This window comes from Terrapene carolina, unplaced genomic scaffold (assembly GCF_002925995.2).
Source record: "Terrapene carolina triunguis isolate 2854851 unplaced genomic scaffold, T_m_triunguis-2.0 Scaffold111, whole genome shotgun sequence".
Lineage (NCBI taxonomy): Eukaryota > Metazoa > Chordata > Testudines > Emydidae > Terrapene > Terrapene triunguis.
Genome location: NW_020664462.1, coordinates 29,049,818 through 29,065,599, shown reverse-complemented (window position 1 = coordinate 29,065,599; position 15,782 = coordinate 29,049,818).

Here is a 15,782-nt window from a genome sequence, read left to right as displayed (position 1 = left end):
GAGAAGCATTCTTTGCGGATGATTGTGTCCTCCTAGCACACACAGAGGGAAATCTCCAGTGCATCGCAGATCGCTTTGCTGAAGCATCAGAATTGTTTGGCCTCACAATCAGCCTGGGAAAAAAATGTGCTGTTGCACCAATCATTTTCACTGCTCCGTGCTATATTCCTTAGCATATCCATTAGTGGAATCCAACTAAAGCAAGTTGGCAGTTTTATCTATCTCAGCAGCAACATCTCCAATGATGGATCTCTTGACAAAGAAATCATGAACAGGACAGAGAAAGCTTCGCCATCATTGGAAAGCTACAAAGCAAAGTCCTGAAATCCCACAACAATAACCCTCTCAACAAAAATAAAACTTTATAATGCTTTTGTGCTCACATCTCTTCTCTATGGCTATGCGACTTGGACACCATACAAATGGCATATCAAACAGCTAGAGGCCTTCCATATGCGGTCTCTGCACACCATTATGGGGATCTGCTGGCAGGACAAAATTACCAACCTGGAGGTCCTCCAAATGTCAAACACCGTAAGTATCAAGACCATGCTGATAAAAGCCCAACTACACTGGGTTGGACACACCATTAGGATGCCTGAATATCGACTCCCCAGAAAAAAATTCTATGGAGAATTGGCACAAGGACAATGGAATCAAGGCTACCTCAGAAAGCGCTACAAGGACAGCAACAAGAACAGCATACACTTTAGTGCAATAAAACCGGATGATCTTGAGAAGGCTGTATTAAATAGATCAGTGATCAGCATGGCAATACACAACAGTCACACCTTTTCAAGCCTTTGAAGAGGACAGAAATAATAGATTGTTAGCTGCAAGGGAAAAGCGTCATACGAATTGTATAGCTACCAAGACGCTCACCAATGACTTTGTCTGCCCGATCTGCTCATGAGCATGCGCGTCATGCTTTGGACTTCAGAGTCACTCCAGAATCCACAAAAAAATGAAAACGTCATCGTCAAACCAACGGACTACACGCACACACACTCACCGCTTAATACATTACATTATGTTCCAACGTATATCATGAAAACACAGGAGGATACGCAAAGAGTCCAAGTTAATGTTGCTGTTGGAAACTTAAATGTTTACAATTCCTCAATTTTGTAATTTTAACTGGGTGAACAATGTGGTATTGATACTGTTTTGGCATTTAGTACAAAAATGGTCCTTCAAAGTATTTTTTTCCTTATTTTGTCTGAAACTGTATAAATCAAAGCTAAGCAGTTTAATAGTGAACCTCTAATATGAAAAACTTGAAATATCAAAGAATTTAAAGACAGGAATAAACTGATCAAACAAACAATTTTACTCTGAGATTATAAAATTGGTCACTACAGCTAACTGCATATATGTAACTGTGACTGGAGTCCCAGGGGAGCCAACTGATGTCACTCAATTAGAGTTAACTGCAAAGAATGGGGCAGACAATCTCGAAAGCTGGTGGATATTCCAATACTTAGATTTACCAAGCCAGCACAAAACAGCTTCTATATTACCTCACTGGCTGCCCAGAAGCCAACAACACAGTTCCCTTAAACTAACCCAGCCTCAGGCCTCCACCCAGATACCCAAGTCAAAAATGATGAAGATTATTGAAAATCTTATTAATCATATAAAAAAGTTCTACTAATCCCAAAGGATCGATTTTTACCCCCAGGTTAATGAATATTCCAGATTTTACCCAAATACATGCTTACAGCCAATTCCTATTAACTAAACTAAAATTTATTTAAAAAAAGAAAAAAGAGTATAGGTTAAAAGATCAGTATACACACAGACATGAGCACAATCTTGAGATTCAGATTCATAGCAGGTTTCAGAGTAGCAGCCGTGTTAGTCTGTATCCGCAAAAAGAACAGGAGTACTTGTGGCACCTTAGAGACTAACAAATTTATTAGAGCATAAGCTTTCGTGGGCTACAGCCCACTTCTTCGGATGCATATAGAATGGAACATATATTGAGGAGATATATATATACACACATACAGAGAGCATGAACAGGTGGGAGTTGTCTTACCAACTCTGAGAGGCCAATTAAGTAAGAGAAAAAAAACTTTTGAAGTGATAATCAAGATAGCCCAGTACAGACAGTTTGATAAGAAGTGTGAGAATACTTACAAGGGGAGATAGATTCAATGTTTGTAATGGCTCAGCCATTCCCAGTCCTTATTCAGTCCTAAGTTGATTGTATCTAGTTTGCATATCAATTCCAGCTCGGCAGTCTCTCGTTGGAGTCTGTTTTTGAAGTTTTTCTGTTGTAAGATAACCACCCGCAGGTCTGTCATTGAATGACCAGACAGGTTAAAGATTCATAGCAGAGATGGTGAGTTTTGTGGATGCAAAGATTTCTTTCAGAAATAGTTCATAGATTATAGTCCAATGTTTGTATTCAGGGCAGGCCAGTCAGAACTGGGATCTCACTCCTTATGGTTTAGGCTTCCCCTGCATGAAGCCTCAAGCAGATCTGAGATGACAGGATCAGGACCCAAGCCATTTTTTATACAGTTTCAGGCTTTCTTTGACAGGTTGGAGTCCCTCAGCAAACAATAGGCACTCACAGGGACTTTGAAGTGGACCCATTTCCTAAACAGTAGTAAGTAGGGAGTGATTTTACCTCCATATATGGCATTAGTGATACCGATATATAGAATACTGTGTTTGAGGTGGCTGTGCAGATGCCAGTTTGGCCATTTGCTGAGTGAGCATCCAGCTGAAGGACTTGAATGCAGAAGATCCTTATTTGTGGGCAGCTGCCTCATCAACACAGCATCTTCTCTAGTGGAGCTGGTAGGAGCCTGTGTTAGTAATCTGCAGTGGCTTGTAAGCTCCTTAAAAAAGGGTCTATATCTTCTTGTATGCTACTTTGAGCATCCTGCTGGCACTCAAGGATAAAGAATCATTTTAAGTCACTGTCTCTGGCTGTCCTACTATCATCACATAGGGCCTACCTAAGTCCTGGTCTCATTTGCTTAACAGTGAATTCCTCTTTCTGATTTGTGATAAGAGGCACAATGGACTCATTTGTACACAGAGTATCTGCTTCAACATCCAGAAATGAGTCTAATGGACTCACTGCATGATTTGCAGAGAACCACTGGCATCTAAAGAGCTAGGTGAAGTTTTGCAGCAGATCTCATCATCTATGAACTACATGAAAACTCAGCCTCTTTGCGCGCATCTGTTTGCTAAAAACTGTGTGAAGAAATGGAGTCCAATTATGACATGTTTTTCACACAAACTCATTGGTTCCTGAGAGGAAAAGTACTAGGACAATTTTTTGAACTGAGGCACAAGCTGTATGCCTATGCAATGGACTGCAAAAAGAGTGGATTTGCTGATTGACCATGTGTCCAAAGGAAGATTTGTCTTCTTGCCTATGTCACAGACATATTTGGGGAACTGAATTAATTCAGTACAGGTCTGCAAGAAAAGAATACCCACATCCTTCAGCTAATTGATCAGCTCACAGGATTCATAAAGAAAATCATTTTCTGAAAGAATAATCTATTGAAGACAAACTATGAATCCTTCTTGAAGTTTTGCAAGTTCCTGGCTGACAATGAAATTATTCAGCCTCCCACACAGGGGATGGCCAAGCGTCTCAGCGAAATGGAGGAAGAGTTTGCATCCTTTTTCCTTGACTTGAACATGACCAAGTATGATTGGGAGCGAAACCCCTTTCAGGGCAAACTTGACGCCATAGATTTGCCAGCAGCTGAAACGTAACAGCTCATTGAAATCTCCTGGTATCTATTCTTACGAGGAACTTTCTCTCCTGGAGTTCTGGTTCACTGTCAAGAAGGAATATCCAGTACTCTCAATACGTGCCTTGAAACTGATGGTGCTATTGGTGAGCCTGTATTTGTGTTAAGCTGGATTCAGCACACTTGTGTCCATATAATCTTGGAACCAATCTACCATTGATGTTGCATCAGAGATTAGATGTGCAATTTCCACCATGCCGCCAGACTTTGAGAAACTGCGTCACAACACAAGTCCACATGTCACATTAGAGAGTATTATTTAATGTGTAAATTCCTTGGTCACTATGTTGCTCTGACAGGGTAACATGCCTTGTGAATAGGGAGGAAGCAGTAAATGAGGTATATTTCAACTTCAGTAAGGCTTTTGATACGGTCTCACATGACCTTCTCATAAACAAACTATCAGAGGGGTAGCCGTGTTAGTCTGAATCTGTAACAAGCAACAGAAGGTCCTGTGGCACCTTTAAGACTAACAGAAGTATTGGGAGCATAAGCTTTCGTGGGTAAGAACCTCACTTCTTTTACTTGCATCTGAAGAAGTGAGGTTCTTACCCACGAAAGCTTATGCTCCCAATACTTCTGTTAGTCTTAAAGGTGCCACAGGACCCTCTGTTGCTATAAACAAACTAGTTTATGCTGTCTGGGGTCACAGGAAACAGTAAGTCTCAAAACGGGGTCAAGCACGCAAAAAGTGGGAATCCATGATCTAGTGGGGAAAAAAGGCATAAAGGAAAAAAGGCTGGAAGCTGAAGCCAGCCACATTCAAATTAGAAATGAGGCTCAAACTTTTTAAACAGTGAGGGTGATTACCTATTAGAACAAACTGTGAAGGGAAATGGTGGCTTCTCCAACTCCTGATGTCTCCAAACTAAGAAGCCTTTCTAGAAGATATGCTTTAGTTAAACACAAGTTATTGGGCTCAATACAAAGGTGACTAGGTAAAATTTGACAGCTTGTTATACACGGCAGGTCAGACTAGATGATCTAATAATGGTCCCTTCTGGCCTTAATATGCTATGAATATCAATCTCTGGCCATACAGTTTGTGCAGGCTGCTAGACAACCATGAGAGTACTGGTATACAGATAGCAATTCTAGCTGCTCTGATAACTTAAAATAAAAACAATTAGGAAGAAAAAATATCTGAAGTTTTTAATTGAAAAATTAAGATCTCCTGAACACAGAAATCTTGGAGATAGGAACGGTTACTGACCCTGCCCTGTAGTTCTTCAAGATGTTCTACTTAGTGTGCATCCTACTGTGGGGACACACATGCAAGATCAGAATTTTTTTTTTTTTTTAAATAGCATCCATCAAGGCTGCACATGCATTCTATACCTTCTCATACACACGTGCAAGGACATAAAGGGTGGGGCAGCCACAACACTCCCACTCATATGCAAAGTACGCAGCTGCGTAGGGCACCAGGAATAAACTTCAGGTGAAGTCTCAGCATCATCTTGTCTGTGCAATGTCATATAGGAGGGGGTTCAGCCATGCCAGGCTCACTCACTCTCCTTCTAGGAAGACTGTTTTCAAGTGCATTAGTGTAGGGAACAATCAGAGGTTCAAATGAAAGCTGCACCAGTCTCAGGAGGACTAAACTGAGGACCCAGGAAGTAGCAGGATCTCATCTAGTAGGGTAAGTGTGTCATATTCCTTTGGGAAATTTCAACACCATGGAATGACAAAGGACCAAACATAACCATACAGGCAGATGGGAAGCTGAGACTGATGCAAGATGGACATTAAGAGAGCTGAACAAGATGCCAGTTTGTTTTAAGTGCAATAAATAGTCAAGGATCTTCAGTATCGAGGCCTTGGCCAGGTTCAGCCCATGTTGGAAAGCCTATTTTGAGAACCTCTTCCATTTAGATATTTTCCTGCTTTTATCAGGATTTCTGGGACCTTCAGGGAGCAGCCTCTACCTATTACACTCCACCAGCCAACTGCCATGCCATCAGGCACATGACTTTGAGTTTTTATGGCGTTGTGATGGGTTCCCCCCAGGGTATTACCTGGAATTGTGGTGACACTGAGCCCTCTGACCCACCAGCCTGGGCTCCCTCTCACACTGTGCTGCTGTGACAAGCTACAAAGCCCTCCAGGCTGCACTTTCACCAGCATTCACACAGGGAGGGACACACCCAGCTGCAGTTACACACAGGATCTCTAACCATCAGCTTCCCAGCCTAGGACCCCAAAGCAGTACCATCCTGCCCTGGTCAAATCTGCCCAATATATGGGTTTAATACCCATCCGCCTCTCCCTTAATGTGAAGAGAACAATGCACACTGGTGGTAACCAAGCAGAGATTTTCCCCAAGCACTACAGTCAAAGCTCACTGATTTGGATTAAAACAAAAAATAAGTTTATTAACTACAAAAGATAGACTTTAAGTGATTATAAGTGATAGCAAGCAGATCAAAGCAGATTACCAATAAATAAACAAAATGCAAACTAAGTCTAAGATACTAGAAAGAGAGGATATGAACTAGCAGATTCTCACCCTGAGCGATGACACAAGCAGGCTGCAGATTCTTAAGGGGCAACCTGCACTTGCTTTACAGCTTGGAATCCCCAGGCCTTTCATACACGGGCTAGAAATCTCTTTAGCCTGGGCCCAGCACTTCCCCCAGTTCAGTCTTTGTTCCTCAGATGTTTCCAGGAGTCTTCTTGTATGGGGAGTGAAGGACCACAGTTGATGTCACTCCCTGCTTTATATAGCTTTAGCATATGGCGGGAACCCTTTGTTTCAAAACTTGGTTCCCAGACTGGTTTGTGAAAAAGTACCGACATCCCAAGATGGAGTCCAGAATCATATGGCCTGGTCACATGTCCTTGTTGAATCATGGCAGCCATTACTTACAAGCTATTTGGAGTGTTCTCAGGAAGGCTCACCAGGTGGGAGATAAGCTTCTCTTAAGGCTGTGTTTCTCAAATTGGGGTCGCCGCTTGTGTAGGGAAAGCCCCTGGCGGGCCGGGCCGGTTTGTTTACCTACTCCATTCGCAGATCCAGCCGATCGCAGCTCCCACTGGCTGCGGTTCGCTGCTCCAGGCCAATGGGAGCTGCAGGAAGCGGCGCGGGCCGAGGGACTTACTGGCCACCACTTCCCGCAGCTCCCATTGGCCTGCAGCGGCAAACCGTGGCCAGTGGGAGCCGCGATCAGCCGGACCTGCGGACGGGGCAGGTAAACAAACCGGCCTAGCCCACCAGGGGCTTTCCCTATGCAAGCAGCGACCCCAGTTTGAGAAACACTGTCCTAAGGCCTATTGTTTTCCCTAATGGCTCATTGCCTTCCCAACCAGCTATCTAGACCAGGCGTTCTCACAATAAATTTTCTGGTGGCCTCAGAGTGCAGCCACCAACTCTTGCTGGTGGCCGCTATGACAATTTTTCTTAAAATACTTAATTAAGTTTAGGGGGGAAAATATTCACATATACATGTCCAAATCATTATAATTTATTTATGTAGGGTTTTTTTTGAAGACACAATAATAAAAATAATGTACAGTTCTCTATTCTTTACTGGACCTAAACAGAATAGAAACACAAATAAGGTGCTTTATACATTCTTGTCTTTTGTTGTTGTTGTTTCTGGTTGCCTTTTTTTTAAAAAGACTTGTTAGCTAGTAAGTCTGCTGCTGCAAAAAGTAATATTTGTTTGTTAATATCATTTTTCATAGCAGACTTACTAGCTAGCTGGGAGGCTATGAAAAGTGATAATAGCAACCGTACAAATATCAGTTTTCACAGCAGACTTACGCAGGCCAGGCAAACCAGGGAACAAATAAAGCACTGGATGGGCTTGTTGGGTAGGGAGACAGTGGGGGCCAAGGGCGATGGGAGGGATGGATGTGGGGGCTAGAGAAGGCTGCGGGGGCCAGGGACAAGGGGGGGGGGGGTGAGCCCAGAGCTGGCACCTGCCACTGTGTGGCTGGGGTCCAGGGCCAGAGCCCAAAGTCCCATGACTGGAGCCTGCCGCCCACCACCCCAGGGCTGAAGTCCAAAGCCCGAGCCTCACCACCCCCAAGAAGTTGGGGAACTCACGGGCTGCCTGTGGGGAACTTGTGGCTCCGGAGGGAAGGAGGGAAGACCCCTTCTGGTGACCCTGGGGGAGAGGCACTGCTTTGTGCCCCCCTCCCCTCCAGTCACTGCCCAGGAGGCTGTGGCAGCAAGAAAAGCCCCTGGTGGCCGCATGCAGCCACGGTGGCCACATTTGAGAAATGCTAATCTAGACCGAAAGCATCTTGTCTAATGGGCATTACACCCAGGTGTAACTACATTTGAAGTACAGATACAGTCAATATTTATAACTTCAGATACAAAAATGATACATGTATACAAATAGAATAATCATATTCAGCAAATCATAACTTTTTCAATAATACCTAACATGACTTATCTTGTACAAAATGCATCATAATTATGCCATAATCCTATCTAATAATATAATTGTGAAGAATATGGGTTGCAGTGTCACAAGAGTGTTGGACCAAAGTGCTGTGATCAGATCTGAGCAGTCTGGGAGCTGGCTGGACACTTGCTGTATGTCTGTCAGCCAAAGCTACCTCAGCCAGTACGGAGCTAGAAGGAGGATCATAGCTTTGTCTTTTTCTTTTCGAAAGCACCCTGGGAATCAGGGGAATTGGTGGAAAGGTGTCAGGTGCACCAGTACGGGGGAGCCAGGCCTGCATCACTTTTAAAAGTGGGAGGGCATAGCCTTAAAGGCGAACAATGTGGGGGAGGGGCAGAGAGGAGTGAGCATGGGTTGGGGCCTCGGGGGAAGAGGCGAAGCGGGGCCACCGTTTGGGCGCCGGTGGCCCCCCCCACTTCAAGGGAGCTTCCGGCGCTCCTGAAAGATGTACAGGAGACCTTGGAACCACTGCAGATGGATGGAAGGCATCCAGTAACAATCCAGGACTTATGACTCTCTCTGGAACAAAAGTTCTGGCACTTGGTGTTGATGTTGTTAACAAACAATCTACCACCAGGATCACCTAAAGAATGAATATGGTAGACTTCCTCAGCAACTATTCATGAGTGGTGATCAACTGTCTGCCCAGAAAGTTCACGTTGTTGCTGAGACTCAAAAGGTGAAGATATTGGGATTATCCTCTGTTGGATATCCACATCCAGAGCATGATGGTTTCAAGGAAAAAGGGAGATAAGAATGCACCTCCTTGCTTATTTACATAGTGCATTGCGCAGGTGGTGTCCGTCAGGATCTGTCCAATGAAGTCTGTTACAGGTAGGAAGACCAGGCAGGCTAGCCTGATGGCTCTAAGCTCCAGGAGGTTGATGTGGAAGCCATATCAACATTTGTAGATGGTCCCAGGAGCCTTGCCGATGTGTACCCAATTAAAGTCTTTGTCAGGAAGAGGGTGGGAGTGATAAACGGTACCACTCCATGCACGTTCTTGGGTTCTTTTAATCAACTCAGTTCTGTGACAATGTTAGGTGGGACTACCACCTTCTTGTTCATCTGGTGTTCTGCTAAGGAATGGATCAACTTGAGCCAGAGTTGGAGTGGTTGCAGAAGAAGCCTGTCAAAGGGGAACATGTATTTATACACCAACATATGTCATAGCAGCCCCAGACACATCTGTACCATTGTAGTCTGATTTGATTCTATCCTACATCCTAGCAACTTCATCAACAGGAACCTGTTTTCAGGAAGATATGTTCTCACCGACCTGAAGTCAATCAGGGCTCCTATGAACTCTATCAACTGTGATGGAATAAGAAGATTTATCGTAATTCGCTAGGAGGCCTAGCTAAGAGAAAAGAGGACATATTCTCCCTCCAAGATTTTTCTTCAGTTTTGGAGCTATGTTTATGCTCAGACTGACCACACAAGTTTGTATACTATTTATGAGTGGGCATAGGTGCTGGCTCTACTGCCAGCACCAGGGCAGTCAGTATGGGAGCCACAGTCTTGTGCACCAGGTCTCTCAGTGCTGGAGTAGTCACCAGTGTTGAGGTGGTTGGCATCAACTGCCAGCATTGTCTTCTTTCCAATGCCCAATTCCTGAGTATGAAGAGTACCTGAGGGAGCGCTGGCTGACACTAGTTTATCTAGCCCTCGATCTGCTTATAACAACTAAGTCTGAAGTGGCCATCTTGGACCGCTGAAGGAGATGTAGCTTTGTGGGCCCTGTCAAAGGAGGACTTAAACACCGAGCTCCTATCTGGGATATATTTCTCTTAGCCAGAAATGGTATTTGTTGTATCCATCCTTAATTTGGGGAGCCAGGGGAGAAAAATCAACCTGTCGTAGGACGAGCAGGGTTTGAATCCTGAGGTTTGGACTCTGCCATGTGGCGGAGCACCTTGCCTCATGAGGTGGGAGGGGAATAGATTTTATATATAATATACACACACATATACATTTTTGTGTGTATGTATATATTTATATATATACACACACACACACACACACACACACATACACACACACTTTCTGTACAAGAAAGTGAGATCTTAAAACATTTAGGATGGTAAACATGGAAAGTTTCAAAGAGCTTTCCAATTTTAGCATAATAGTTCTAAGCCAGAAGAGGGAGCTCTTGCTCCTTAAGAAATCTGGATATCTTACTCAACATACTAATATTTAACATTTTGGTAGATGTCAGCTCTCCTCTCACCCCATCCCCGACACACGCACTGTTGTCCCTGATCTCCTATGGAGTGAATGTAGACAGAAAATCGTTATTGTCATACAATAATTATAAAAGACATGATGATTTATTATATCAGATCAATGTAGAGTAAAACAGCCACTAACTGGAAAAAAGACAGAACAGCCATTTTTCTTTACTGCAAAATTTTATTCTTGTGCACACAACTGTACTTCAAAATTGCAACCATATTCAACTTGTGAACACTTTTGTGAATATATAAAGAAAACAAACACTGAACGCCAGAAAAATTGGCAACAGGTGCCAAAAATTCAGTACCATTGTTACCACTGCTGCTTTAATCTGCTTGTTTAAAAAAGTTCTCAATTCAGAAGGATTTTTACTACTTAAGTTATTTTAAGGATAAAGTCTGTTCCCCCATTTCCTTGCAACTTAAAGTCTGCCAGGAGCTAGAGCTGTTAACAGCCTCTACCAGGAGCTGCCACCAATACTCAGAAACTGAAGAAAAAGTGGGGAAAAGATAAAAGCTGCCACTCCACACAATGGCTCCCAGCAACATTTCAGTCACAGAGGACTCTATTTTCTGATGAAGATAAATAAGAAATGTTTTAAAACGTCAGGAGTCAGCTTCTTCACTATCAGATTCAAGCATTTACATAATATAAGGGGGAGAACAGATGGAAGGAAAAGGAGGCAGTATTCAGGATTTAAGTGTTTATTTTGACTGGCAGAATGGGCTGTTTTGATCTTACAAATTGGATCATTCTGATGTAATCAATTATGTTTCTAATTTGAGTGGACATTATCAAGCCTTTCATCTTATAGTAAGAATTCTGCTACTGTAATAGTTACACTGCACTTTTTTCAAGTGCCTGAGAGCAAAAGTTCTCTGTTCCAGAGTAACGTATTTAGGCTAATTAGTGTGTTTCTAAAGTTACGCCATATGCAGAGCACTAATTGACTACAATGGATGTTCTGTACTTACAGTGGCTACACAATTGGAACCAACAACATCAGGAATTCTAAAATCCACCCTTTTTAAGCGTCTGCCCATACCAGTATATCAAGGCACTAAGTAGTGACAGTTTAAGTTATTTTCAAGGCCAGTATTACCAAATGTGGGTGCCTAATGGGACTCTGAATTAGATCATCTATTATTACTTTTATTGTTAAGAGAAATTTAAATGCCACAGAACTCAGATAGATATAATGAGATTAACAGAACTGTTAGATTCTACTTGTGTGTTAACACTTTGCATTAAATTGAAAAGGGAAGAGGTTGTGAGGGAACAATACCACAGATCTTTATAGAAATAAACAAGATTGTGACTTTTTTGGACAAGAAGCTTCTTTAACCTTGTGGTTTCTTTAGCAATAGAAATCTAATAACCATCTATGTTAAATTTTCTAAGATACTTTCCAATGTAGGCTGCTGTGACACTTTTCAGGGGTACCCAGGTCTGTGAAACAGCTTAGCACAGGGGTGGGCAAACTTTTTGGCCTGAGGGCCGCATCAGGTTTTGTAAATTGTATGGAGGGCCGGTTAGGGGAGGGGGTCGTGGCCCGGCCCCCACCTCCTATCTGCCCCCCCCCCGGACTCCTGCACCATCCAAGCCCCCCCTTCCTGACTGCCCCCCCGGGACCCCTGCCCCCATTCTTCCCCCACCACCACCCTGACCCCTATCCACACCCCCACCCCCTGACCACCACCCCAAACTCTTCTGCCCTCTATCCAACCCTTCCTGCTCCCTGCCCCCTTACCGTGCTGCCTGGAGCACTGGTGGCTGGCGGCACTACAGCCACGCCACCCGGTTGGAGCCAGCCACACTACAGCCACGCCACCGCCACCACACAGCACAGAGACCGGGTCAGGCCGGGCTCTGCAGCTGCGCTGCCCCAGGAGCTCACAGCCCCGCCGCCCAGAGCATTGCGCAAGCTGAGGCTGCAGGGGAGGGGGAACAGCAGGGGAGGGGCCGGGGGCTAGCCTCCCAGGCAGGACGGTCCCACGGGCCAGATGTGGCCCGCGAGATGTAGTTTGCCCACCTCTGGCTTAGCACGATAAAGTCTTATCTATGCCTGCTGGGGGTCAGCTCCCCAAATTCAGTGGCCATGGGTAACACAAGCACTTCCCTCTAGGCCTATGCAAGCCCCGTTGCCTCTTTACAGGTTGGCGATAGACAAACTCCAACCTCCAAGCCCTCCAGGAATCTCCCAGGAGTATCCAGCCCCTGATCCACAGGATGCTCACAGTATTCACAGATTTGCTATTTCTAATGGAACAGTACATCTCAGTTTACCAGTTACACCTCAGCATGCCATTTCACACAGAGAGCTTGGATACGTTTCACTTCTTTTAACTATAAACTTATTTACCAAAGTAGAGAAAGCTGAGTGACAGACATATTGGAAAGAAATGGCTACATATAAAGTCAAATCATTACCCACATCCTCAAGTCTAGACTTAATTAACAAGATACTCTCATGCCTAATAAAGTATTGGTCACCAGTATTTTCCAGCCAGGCAGGTGGTGATCCCTTTTTCATGAGATGAGCCACGCTGTCAGCTCGTCTCCTAGGTGAAGGATTGAGAGTGTACTTTTGTATCCTCAGATATACCCTTTCAATCCTTTGTCTTTATTCATAAACAGGATCCCCTTCCTGCTGTTTGTTTCTTCCTGTAAATTTCCTCTCTTGTAGATTTTGCAATCTTTCAACTGGTATCAGGCTCAGTATACAAATAAGTCTCCATTGTGAGACTTACAATGCCCAATACTAGTGCTGCCAATTTTGGTTGGATGTATTCCTGGAGGTTTCATCACATGACATAATCTTTAATTAAAGATTAATCTTTAATTCCTGGAGATTCCAGGACAATCCTGGGGGATGGCAACCCTACCCAATACACACATGACCAGACATAGATAAGCAGCCACCACTTCCTGCTTGAAAGGAAGCAGTTTAAGACACGTCACTTCTTGGCTACCTGCTTTAACTCCAAGGCTCTAAGAACACTATTTCCAGTATAGATACATAAGTCCTTAAATAGTATCTGTACATACATTTCCAAAAGGGTATGACGACCAGTGGTCCATTGGCTCTTGATAGAAACCTTACATGCCACACTTTGGTGAACTTAATATGTATATATCTGACCATGGGGATTGCTGTAAAACTCTATGCAGCCCCCGTGCCCTCTGCCAGTTGGCACTGAGATGTTCCTGAGTCACAGATACCTTTTTCTAAACATCAACATGACTGAAAAAAAGCCTCACTATCTTAGGAGGAAAAAAGACTGATTTCAGTTTTAATTACCCCAGGTTTCCAGCAATGTATATGTAACCCACCCCTTTCCTGCCTGGGTTACTCGGGAGCAGGAAACACTCACCTATTGTGTGCCTGGCCACCTGATGTTGATGACATTAAAGGAGATCCTGATTATCCCAGTGGTGATGTTGGATAGGTGGGAATCCTTTATCCACCCGTCTGCTGCAGTCCCTTTACTCCTAAAGGAATTTAAAATTGGGGGCTAGCCTCCACCTGGCTAGCCCCTGTACACACTCAGTGGCGTGCCTTGGGAACCTCCAGGAATAAACCTATTCTTATTATTAAAATAAATAATCATCTGTGGTATGGGTCTACCTCAAAAATACCAATTATAAATAATATACATCCAACATACTTAAATTAGAGTTAACACACCTTGACTTAACAATTTAAAGAAACAGGGTATAACATACTAAGATTAAATGTCACTACTAATTTAAATCCACAGGAGGCAGTTGAATAAAATCAATTAACAAGTATAGTATACACTAATAAATGAAACTTGTATAACTGGCATTTACACTGCCCCCAGTTACCCCACCCCGGAGTGTACACTGCTCTGAATTTCAAAGTCCTAGACACTTGCTTGCGTGGACGCGCTTGAAGATCTGAAGCTGGAGACAGCATTCTGTTGGTTCTGTGTATCAGTCCAGCCAAGGCAACGAGCTGCACAACCCACCTGAAGACTGGAATTGGTCCCACCAAATGTCAGCAGCTCTAGGTCCTGGTTCGACAGGAAGATCACTCTGCCTCTCCTCAGACTCAGACTCTCTGCTGTGACCCTTCCTTTGCAAGTACTTTCCCAAACAAGAGTGGGGGTTACTCACAGTTCCTTCACTGCAGGCCCACCTCAGCCAGCTCTAGACACAGCAATAGTCCCTCCCCGGCTCCAGTGAAGCCAACAGCCTCTGAGGCTCCCTGTTCAATCAAAGCCCCAGCAGACTCTCAGCAGCAGCTTCTGGCTTCCTAGTAGCAGCTCCTGGTATGGACGGAACTCCATACCAGCAATCTCAGTCCTTTTCCCAAAATGGAGCCCACTGCCCACTCACCCTGCACTCCCTGAAAGAGGAAGTCTCTCACTCTTTCCCCAAGGCATCATGGGAGTTGTGGTCTCTAAGGCTGGATTGAAGCACACAGGATCTTCCCAACTGAAACACTCCCAATTAAGTTCAGAAGTCCCACCACCACAATCAGAGGGATTAGGAAGAGTACACATGAGCATGTGTAAAAGCGTATATGCCAGGGTGCGTTGTTTGCTGATAGCAAAGCAGCCTTCTTAATATTGCATACAGAAGTGTACATTTTCCAGATTACTCAAGTAAGCTTTGTCATCTCTCTTTTGTTGAGTATCAGAGATAGCTACTGCTTGTATTTGCAACTGACCAAGGGATTTGCCACTTCCAAAAGAATGTGACAAACTAAGGGTTAACCACTTGCAGAAAACAATCACTATATTCCCATGTATTTTCTAAGTCAACTGTGGACTGGCAATTCATTTAATAAAACCTAGATTTGTTACCAGTACTTACTTGCCCATTAATCAAAAAACCAATTTGGAATTTAGCACATACTCACAGCACACAACTTTAGGACAAGATTTTAACTTTTTGAACTAAACATATTTCCAAAAACTTTGATTTCATGAGAAATTTAATAAATAAGCCTTACTTCTACAAAATGGTATTAAGAGTTGCCATTTAATGTAGCTTGTAAATTTACTGTAATAATACATTGAGATTAAAAATTAGGTCTTTCAGCTTTATGAATGAAAAGAACTACACAGAGAGTATTACAAGGGAAGGCAAGTATCTCCATTTTATAGCTGGAAAGTGAGAAAGAGGTGAACTTACTTTCCCAAGGAGAAAAACTCAACTAGTGTAAATTAGTTTTTGAATGACCAACATCCAGTGGAAGAAAACTATATATATAAGCTTGGGGTTTTACCCCTTTAAGACTTCAGATGTGAATTTAGTGACAATGTCCAGAAATCATAGTACTATAGACTGAAGTCTATCTACAATATACATA